The sequence below is a fragment of the Equus przewalskii genome, chromosome 14 (assembly GCF_037783145.1).
Source record: "Equus przewalskii isolate Varuska chromosome 14, EquPr2, whole genome shotgun sequence".
Taxonomy (NCBI): domain Eukaryota; kingdom Metazoa; phylum Chordata; class Mammalia; order Perissodactyla; family Equidae; genus Equus; species Equus przewalskii.
This window is the reverse complement of record NC_091844.1, coordinates 59,246,968-59,256,951: the sequence shown is the minus strand read 5'-3', so window position 1 is coordinate 59,256,951 and position 9,984 is coordinate 59,246,968. Positions and strand designations below refer to the sequence as shown.

Here is a 9,984-nt window from a genome sequence, read left to right as displayed (position 1 = left end):
GAATTGGAATGAAGCCTCCACATGGGCTTCATGACTGGCTCTACTACACTCAAACCCATTATATTGACATTACCATAAAATTCACACTATTCCAAGTCCCCAGAGATGACAGTTTTATTTAGAATAAGTGAGCAAAGCGATGATTTCATAGGCCCCAATGCCAAAATCTTAGCTCAGGCTTCTCAAATGTTTTGTTTCCAAGACCTCTTTATACTCTTAAAAACTATTGTAGACCCAAAGAGCTATTGTTTGTCTAAGTTAAATCTGTCGATATTTACAATTTTAGAAATGAAAATGGAACAAAATGTAAAATATTTATTCATTAAAAAATAATAAACCTAGTTCATGTTAACATAAATAACATTTGGCAAATAACTGTATTTTCTAACACCAAAAATATTTAGTAAGAGTGGCATTGTTTTACATTTTTACAAATCTCTTTAATTTCTGACTTAACAGAAGACAACTGAAGACCCCTATCTGATTCTGCATTCAACATTAGTGATATCAAATATCATGTGGCCCCTGGGAGACCCCTGGTAAACTTGTGACAGAGAGTGAGAAAGGCAAAGAATACCTTATGACCATAGTTTTACCCTTGTGGATCTCCTGAAGGAGTCTCAGGGACCACCCACTCTCCCAAGAAGTCCCTGGACCACACTTTGGGAACAGCTCTTTAAGCTTAAAAGTGTGATTTTTCTTGCGAGTATCTCCATCCAAGAAATAGCTAAAGGGCTATAGTCTTGGTATGGGAAGTTGGTGGGCGTGGGGATGGATTTCAGAGGGAGTGATGCCCCAGCTACGGATCTGAGGAGGAAAGCCCTGGAGACAAGTGTGGGCACATTTAAACAGCGCTGCAACCCCTCCAGGCTGTTGCAGTGGTACCACCCGCAGGGGCTGGCCAGGATGATGTTGTACCTTAACCCCTAAGCAGGATCAGGAAGATGAGAGAAACCAAGGTACCCAAATCTCCGCTGCCCAGAGCCCTGAAAGTATCTGAATCAGGTGTCTGAGCATGGCACAGTGCAAGAGGTCGGGGTGGGAGGGTGTCCCCCTTAGGTGTGATCTTAGAGGGCTTAGGGCATCTGAGCCACAGCCTGTAATTGCAGTGGCAATTTGAATGGCAGCTCTGCCAATAACAGCAATAGTAGCAATAATAATATACTACTAATAATGTCAGATCTACCATTTATTTAGCACTTTGAGCCAGGCAGTGTGCCAAGCACTTGACATAAATCATCTCATTAATCGCTCACAACCAACCTTTGGAGGTGACTATTACCATAATCCCTTTTCTACAAACAAATACAGCAAGGTGGGAGAAGGTGGAGTTATCAACCAAAGTCACACAGCTCCTGTGACACCCAAGCTGAAACTTGAATTCAGGTCTTCCAGACCCCAAAAACTCTCTTCTGCCTCCCAGCCACACCAGGTGGGCCAACTCCGGATGGAGAAAATCCCCGCAGTTCAAGGGCTGGAGACGTGATCATTCAGCTTCCCATTGGAGGAAGCCTGGGCACAGAGTGGACACTCCTTTCCCACTCCAACCGGCCCCCTGGAGGCTTCAGAGCCTCATCATATTGGGGTCATCCAAAGGGAAGGGGGGAGCCAAGGTGACAGCTCTTGGTGCCTGGGTGCATGGCCCCTTGGTTTCAGGCCCCCTCCTGTGGCCCTCCCCACTCAGCTCTGCCCCTGCAAGCTCTCTTCCACTGTTACCACCAGCAGGGAGGCACGGGCATTGGCCCCCCACCTCCACCCGCTCCCTGAAGGTCTGTAAGAACTGTGCCCTTTCAAAGCTCTGACTTGGGATCCTTTGGAGCATTGCTCCCCCACGGACCATCTGGCTCAAGGCCACCACCACATCCCGCCCCTTCTGAGCTCAGCCTCCCAGAGGTGCAAACTCCTCATAAACAAGCTCTATCCCCTGATTCCCTGAAAAAATAAACAGGGAGATCGTGTGAGAATTCTCTTCCAAGGCACCCTCCCTTCTCCCTAACCAGAGGCTCCAAGGAGTTCAGCTTTGCACGAGCTTTTAATTTGCGTGCAGACAAGCACAAAAGGCCCAACCGGATATACCTGTTATTTCCCAATGACCTGAGAGTCCAAAGTTTATGTTAAGCCTTGGGTTATGGCTCAGCTTGCACGCAAGGCTCCAGGACTCCTGCAGGCAATTGAGAGGTGGTGGTGGAGAGGACAGAGGAACAACTCTGAAGTGACAGCACATAATTTAATTCCCCCTAAGCTTTCCAAGCATGCAGACTGTTCCTTTTTTGTCAGCATATAACCTAAGTGATTTGTTCTACTCAGGCAAGAAATGTCTAATTTAAACCACATTGCAGCTAAGCCTTTGGTGCAGAAAGAGAGCTCCCTGCCGCCTGGCTGGTGTGGGGTTGGGCTGGATGGCAGCTGAGGCAAAACAGACCCCTTGCAGCCCTGTATTTCTTACCCAGGTCATGATTGGAGAAATGTGCCTTCTTGAGTTTTAATCGGCACACTCACTCTTCTGTCTCGTGCTTCATTCCTCGTGAACGGGTTTAATTTATTAAGAATGTTTATAGGAGAGTGTTGGCTCGATGTCTCTGATGTTGTGGGTTTAAGGTCCATCTGAGCCACCAGTGGCTGTGGGACTCCAGGCAACCCTCTTAAACTCCAACCACTGTTTTTTCTTCTCTGAAAAAAACAGGGGATAGGTGCAGATTGACACAATTTAGTAGAAAGTGATCTGGTTTAGGAAGAAAGAGATCTGAGCTCCAATCCTGCTTTGCCACTAACTTGCTATGGATTTGAGATAAAGAACTTTTCTCTGGGCATCAATTTCTTCATCTGTAAAATAAATGAGTTGGATGAGATGGTCTTTAAAGTTCCTTCAGCTCTAAAATACTTTGCATGTCCTAAGTCACTTCCAGTTTGACAAAAATAATAATAATAGCAATTGTTATTATAACTATTATTATCATTATCTGTGATTTCGTTCCATAATTCCAAAGACTTCACTAGTCAGGCAAATCTCCTTCTAAAATTCTTCTTTAAAAATACTTTTATTTGCCTAAGTCACATGAAGCAAGCAAGATTCTAGGCCGCCCGACAGGATTTGGTGTGGAGGTTCTATGTCTGTCTCATTCCCCATTGAATTATCGAATTTCCCCCATAGCCACACCAGACTGCTAAAAATGCTCTCTAAATATAGCCTACATTTCAAGGCTGTTCTTTCAGCCAAAAATGCCCCCTCCCTTTCTCTGTGTGAAAATTCTCATTCCCTTTCCCTCCGCTCCTTATGGAAAGGATTGTTTTCTCCTCTGGGTCCCGTGAGCACTGTGCACTATTGTTCCATTGACTTCATTCTATCTGGTGTTATTTTTGGTTTCATATTCACTATCTCTCTGCTCAACTAGACCCTCAGGACCCAGAAAGCGGGGACTTGGTTATCTGTTCAGCCCAGCCTCTTCACCCGCCTCCCCCTCTCCCTCCCCCGGCACCTGGTACACGTTCAGTGTTCACAGAAGAATTAAATTGTTGAACCCTGCAGATTTCATCACAATGGAATAAGAATGCTCTGTGGGTTAGAAGTTCACAGCCTGGGCTGAACAGCACTGATCCCTGCACCTCAAGGCAGCCCTGTTAGGCTGGGGAGCAGAGGGAGCTGTGGCTTGGGGTGCCCCTCGGAGGTCCCAGGAGCGTGTGCTGTGGGGCCCAGGAGAAAGCTGGCTTTTTGGTGGTGGGCAAAGATTGGTCTAGCCCCAGCTGATAAGAGGGGCTACATACTCCCTTCTCCTTAATCAGGCTTAGAAGCAGCTGGGTGACCCTCCTGTTAGCATGTTTTGTCAATAGCACCCAACTCAGATTACTTGGGAGCTTTTCTGAAACTTCAAGAAACAATTGCTATTCAGTTAGACTTGATCCAGCCTCCTTCTTCCCGCACGTGTAGATCCCTTCCGAACACTCCCGTTTGCCCCACCCCCTCTCCAAGGTGGACCCTTAAAGGCATCTCTGCCTTTGTTGCCTCTGGTGTAAAGCTATGTTTGGAGGCATCAAACCCTGAGTGGGCTTGTCTTTTTCTTGCCAAATGAAAATTCTAACTTAAAGCAAGTTCATTGATTTTTTACTAGAGATTTTGCAAAAAAATCTGATTCTCACTTTAAAATGAAGGAGGATTCAAGAAGTTAGCCTAATTAAGAAAAGTTTAGATGAAGTGCTTTTAAACATAATGGTAGAGGGATAAGGAGGAGCTATGGTATAGGAAAGCTTTTTTGCAATGAAAACAAACAGAAAAATTTTGTAATGAAGAGCGGTAGAAAAAAAAAAAACGAAAAACAAGTTCTGAAACCCACCCTTGATTGTTGCCCTACCATGGAATGGAGTCATGGATGCTGCAAATTTTGAACAATTTCTTCAGAAAAGGATCAAGTTATTTGAAAAGCTGCTGATCTCGGTAAAAATATTGTTAGCTATTGAAAGAACTAAGAGCTAAGATAACTGTGTCCTTGGAGGTGACTTTTTCTTAAAATATCTGAACTATCTCACCAAAGCTATTTGAAGAAGAATCTGTGTGGTTGTACATAGCACGTAGTCGCTAACAGTAGGGAAAGTTAGGAATTTCATTACTGCCAGGCTCACTGAGGGCCAGAGAAGGATTAGAGGTCGTTTATGGTGACCAGGAGAGCACTCTGCTGGGAATTCAATGGATGGTAGTTAAGCGTCCTTTTTCTTTAATGGTATAAGCATAACCAATGCAACTTTACAAAACCTTCTCAGAGAGTGAGAAGAGAGCTGGAAAAGAGGGAGACAAGCTAGATGAAGGCTTGGGAAATGAAGCAGATAAAATCTGTTTGCTGCAAGTGTGGATGAGGGAGCAACATTCCTGAAATGGAGGGGAAAAGAATAAAATCTCAGGTCCCGGAGGGGAGAGGCAGCTAAAAGCTGACCTTTCCCTTCCCAGCCCGGCTGGAATGCTGCAGGCAGGCTTGGAGCAAAAGGAGGGTCGCAGGTTTTTATTTTTTAATAAGACATCTCAGAAATGATCACGAACAGGGCAAAGCTGGTTTTCAAAGATAAGAAGGCGAGTGAGAAAGGTGGTGGCATTTGGGAGCTGGCAGTTAGGGAAAGCTGGGGGAAGAAAGACAACTTCTGAACCTGAGGACCATGTCTGTGTCTGCCGGCTGCTGGGACTCCAAGCGGTGAGGTCAATAGACCAGAGCAGAGAAATGAAAGCTCCGCCTGAACAACTTTGGGGAAAGGCGGCCCGGGGTGAGGAGGGAGAGTAGTTTTCCTTTCCGAATCTGAGAGGGGAAATTTCGAGCTGAGGGGAGTCATGGGGGAGGGAAAGCAAAGCCGCCAGGAATGCCGGGAATGTGAAATCTGTCTGTGTATCCGTATCTGTATGTTTCTGACCTTAAAATTTCTCGCAACAATTTCTACAAGGATTGTGACACCGCGTGCACGTGTCCCTTCACCTCTGCTCTAAAAATGGCCTTAGATAAATGTCTGTTTTATCAACACTGTGAGATTGGCTTTGCTTTGCAGAACTCTGCAAAACAACTTGCAGTAATGAGAGGTTGCTAGGGTGTAAGTGACACAGGGAGAAGCAGGGCCTTCCCTAAGTCCCCAGGGCCCTGGAGGCATTTCTTTGGGTTTAAAACCTTTTCTTAGCAATCTGAAGCATAGTGAAATGGGAGAGAAAGTTTATTTTAGAGTACTAATAACACCAACCACAGCCTCAATGCCCAACAGGCTTAAATCTTCTGGAATAATTAGCTTAGGAAATTTGTGAGTTAAGATGCCTACACAGTGGCCCCCACAAAGTCTGAAAGGGAGAGAAAGCCAATGACAGAAAGCCAGTAGACTAAGTGTGTGTACGTGCAAAAATGTTCCTCACCGTTGCCATTTGAAAGTGGAATAATTTATGTACATATAAATATATGATATTTTTCTACATATCTGGTCCAAATGTGTGTTGATGCCTGAAAACAGCTCCAGACCAAGCCCAGCTCCCATCTTATTTTTATCCTAAAGGCCGTGTTACAGGGATGTTCAAATGTTCTGAGAGGAGGCTCTTAAATACGCAAAGGATTTCCCAGTTTATCACCACACGATGATGTAAACAATCACCTCCAGTGCTGGGTTGGGTAATGTCCTTTTAATTCTGAATTAGAAGTTAATTCATGGCGGTGGGCTTAGATTTCAAACATTATTCGCAGCAAATTGTAGAGGAAAAGCAGGATGGTATGATTCATGACCTAGAAAGTGCAGCGACAGCTTCTAATTTCCACTCATCCTCTGTGTCACATGATATGTTTCAGAAACTCACTTAAAATTGAGAAAATAAGCCATTCCTGATTGTACTTAAGTAAGGAAATAGCTCATTTATGAATCTAAGAAGATTAGAGAATCTTCCGTGTGTTTGTTTAGAATCTATGCCAAACTTTTTCTCAGAGGCACAAGCCTGGTTTTCCCTTTCCCTTAAAAAAAACAACACTGATAGAGCCAAATGTTAAAAAAGAAAGAGAGAGAGAGAGAGAGAGACCTTCACAGGCAATTACACCACCCAGGGATCTTGACAATGATAGTTAACTCACCGCAGCTTGAGTGTGCGAGTTTTGCACTTTATACTATGCACCTTTGGGATGGATTTTTTTTTTTAATGAATACATCATTGTATGATTGGAGTTTCGTATGACTCAATATAAAAAAAATAGTGAGACCATTCTTCAACCAGTTCTTTTCAAGCAACATACTTGGAATTTCATTTTAAAAAGTTTGCCCGAGCTAACCTGTGGAAATTGAATTCTATGGAAAGTCAACTCTTTAATGTGTTCCCAATAAATTTACATTAGAATCCCATCTCCTTACTGTGAACTGCCCAATCTGGGACCTTACTGCCTTTCTTCATGGGCTACTATCCAGCCCCACTGGTCTCCTTGCAGAGCCTCAAACGTCAGAATTCTTTCTTGCCTCAGAGTTTCTGGGTTTGCTGGAGGTTTTCGGTTTTGTTTCTTTGTATTGCCTGGAAAGTTCTTGCCTGATCTTTGCATGGCTGACTTCATCATATCTGTCCTCTCAGAGCATCCTTCGTTGGCTTTCCTGTCTAGAGTAGTACCCCATCCCTACCCCACTGCTCTCAATCCTATCACCCTCTCTCTTTTCTAGCTGGCATCCATCACAAACTACTTATCTTGTTTCTTGGTTATATCTGTTTTTGCCACTAGATGTTTAGTCTTTTGAGAACACGGACCTTGTCTGTCTCATTCACCATTCTCTTCCGTTGGTTCCTGGCACATAGCAGGTGTTCAATAAATATGTATTGACTGAGTGGATGAATGATACAACATTGATCTGTATCTATTTTTCTTTGTGGGCTTTCTTCGCCAAGTTTTGGTATTGATTGTATATGCTGATTACTAAGAAGAGGGAGTGAGGGGATGGGCCTAGGGGGCCAAGGTCTGAGCCCTGGGGCATTCCAATATTCAGAGTTCACGAGGTGGGACGGGAGGAGCCAGCAAACAATGCTGAGTAGGACAAGCCTGTAAGTCAGAACGGAAACCAGCAGAGGGCATTCTCTTAGAAGAAGGAGTGGAGAGGGTTTCAGGAAAGAGCGGTCAGTTGTAGACAGTGCTGCTACGGCTGAGAATCAATTAAGATGAGGAACGAGATATGCCCACTAGATTTGGCAACATGAAAGGGATCGGTGATCTAGACAAGAACAGTTGGAGTGAGTGGTGGGGACTCAATGGGAGTGGGTAAGAGTGGACAGCCAGCAAGGAATTGAAGGCCAAGAACGTAGACAACTTGTTCAAGGAGTTTGAGCAATTTGGAGTGACACCTAGAGGAAACATGGGGTCAAGAGACGGTGTTTGGGTTTTTTTCTCATTTTTTATTTGTTTGTATTTTAAAGTAGGAGATGACAGAGTTTGTTTTATGCTGTTGGGAATGATCCAGGAGAGAGAAAGAGATGCCGCTGGTGCTGATATAGGAGAGAAAGGGAATACTACAGGAGAGGAGTCCTTAAGGAGTTTGGCAAATGTGGTTCTAGTAAAGTGTTGACCATTGCCAGCCATGTGGACTCTTTGCCACAGTGAAGACAGAGAAAATGGATTCCAGCACAAAATGCATATAGGGTGTGTGTGTATTGATTTGAGGATGGACAGAAAAGAGTATTGCTCTCTACTTTTTTGGCTTCTATTTTTTTTTTTTTTTTTTTAGGTATGAAACCAGGAGATCAACTGGCCATGTGAGAGGGGGAAGGGATGTGGTAGGGTTAAGGAGAAATGAAAAGATTTAAAAGAATCATCTTGAAAAGTAGGAAAGCAAATTATGTAGGGATGTGTGGTAGGATTGCAGTGCTAAGTGTCCATTTGAATTTTATCTCACAAATTTGAATTGAGACTGTTGGATCTTGGGATTTTCCCAACATTTGTGGTGGGAATGTTAACTGTTATCACTTTTCTAGAGGGCAGCGTCCTTTGACCTAGCAATCCCATTCTAGGAATTCATCCTAAAGATAGTTGGACATGTGAGAAGATATGCAAAGATATTCAACAAAGTATTTGTAATTGATAGCAAATAATTGGAAAGTACCTAAATATTCAACAATAAGAGACTGGATAAATAAGTTATGAGATAGCCATACAATGGGTTATTCTGCAGCTATTAAATACTATATGCCTACATTCATTGATATGGATAGATAGCCATGAAAAGTTATTGAGTGAAAAAAAATGCAGTTATCAAAGCAGCACATAAAGTAAAACCCCATTTGTTGAACTCTGATGCAGCTGCTACGGAGTTCTCAGTTGATCCTACAGAGTGTTCTGGAGCTGGGGTGGCCCTTTAGAGTTGTCTGGAATCAAAGCAAGGACCCAGGGAGGGAGTGAAACCTTGAGTGAGGCAGATCCTTTCAATGGAGGCAATTTCCAGTGAGGGCCTCAGCTGTGGCCATCAGCAGCCCACACTCCCCACAGCTGGGGGCCTGAGTTCCTCTGTCCTGAAGGGGCATCTGGGTGGCACACCGTAGCATCCATTACAGACCTGCAGTTCCTAGGCTACAGTTACAGAGATAACCATAGTGTCTGTTGTGTATTCCTCTTCAGGCTATTCTGAGGAGCTAATGACATAATAGATATGAAATTGCTTTGTAAACTGGGACTATCAATTGTAATGTGTTATTATTCATTATTATCCGTTATTCGTTTCTTTCCTGCCTTTCTTCACCTTCCCTAGGCCTGAACGATCACATGTTCTCTTTCTCCCTAGGTTTATTCCTGGGTCATTGACACAGAGAGGAAATAAGAAGAAAAGGCAGGGTAGAATTCTAAAAAAGAAAAGGTGTCGTGCTTTTCTGCCCAGCAGGGGTGCTGTCCTCAGTGGGTCCGTCAGGACCTTCTGCCTTACCTAGATCTGGGCTTCCTCCTCCAGGCCGGACTGAGTAGGCTGGACTGTCAGCGCAGGAGAATGACCCTATAAAGGACTTCAGCCGTATCTTCTTCCCTTCTTCCCCTCTGAGACAACGACCCACGGATCATCTTGGGAATTAGAGGAGGGAAGAAAGGAAAACCCACCTTAGGCAACAGAATTTCACTGCAGCAAGAGGAAGTTGTGAGGGAAAAGTCAAAGCCCAAGCGAAAATCTGAAGTATGGCTTAGAGAAGCCACAAATACGTTTCTTATGGAGAATCAGACAAGGGGAAAGCAAAGAAGACAGAATATTTTCTTGAACTTTTCCAAAGAGAAGTTTTTTTTCCTGTGAAGCTAGTAAACATCTCTTTAAAGAATGTGTGTGGTCACACAAGTTGAAGGACAGCAAATTACCTCCCTGCCCCCAGATGGTTTTAAATGGTAGCAGACAGGAGGAGGAGTTAGGGCTCCCCTCCCACACCACAGGCCTCCCTGGCTCCAGGGCTGCTCTTCTTCTGCCGCCAGCTCTGGAAGGGTGAGGGCTGCTATTCAGACCCAGGGAATGCCTGCGGGCTGACTGACAGGCCCTCAAGAAGGA

The 9,984-nt window shown here is 44.3% G+C and overlaps 1 long non-coding RNA gene across 1 annotated transcript; it reads right to left on the bottom strand.

Annotated features, from left to right (window-relative positions):
- Positions 1 to 303: 303 nt before the first annotated feature.
- Positions 304 to 9,720, bottom strand: LOC139075790 (uncharacterized). The gene is made up of 2 exons (XR_011526579.1): positions 9,385 to 9,720; positions 304 to 2,670 (listed from the first exon to the last, which is right to left on the bottom strand). It is a non-coding gene; the product is annotated as an uncharacterized lncRNA (long non-coding RNA).
- Between the last annotated feature and the right edge of the window lie 264 nt (positions 9,721 to 9,984).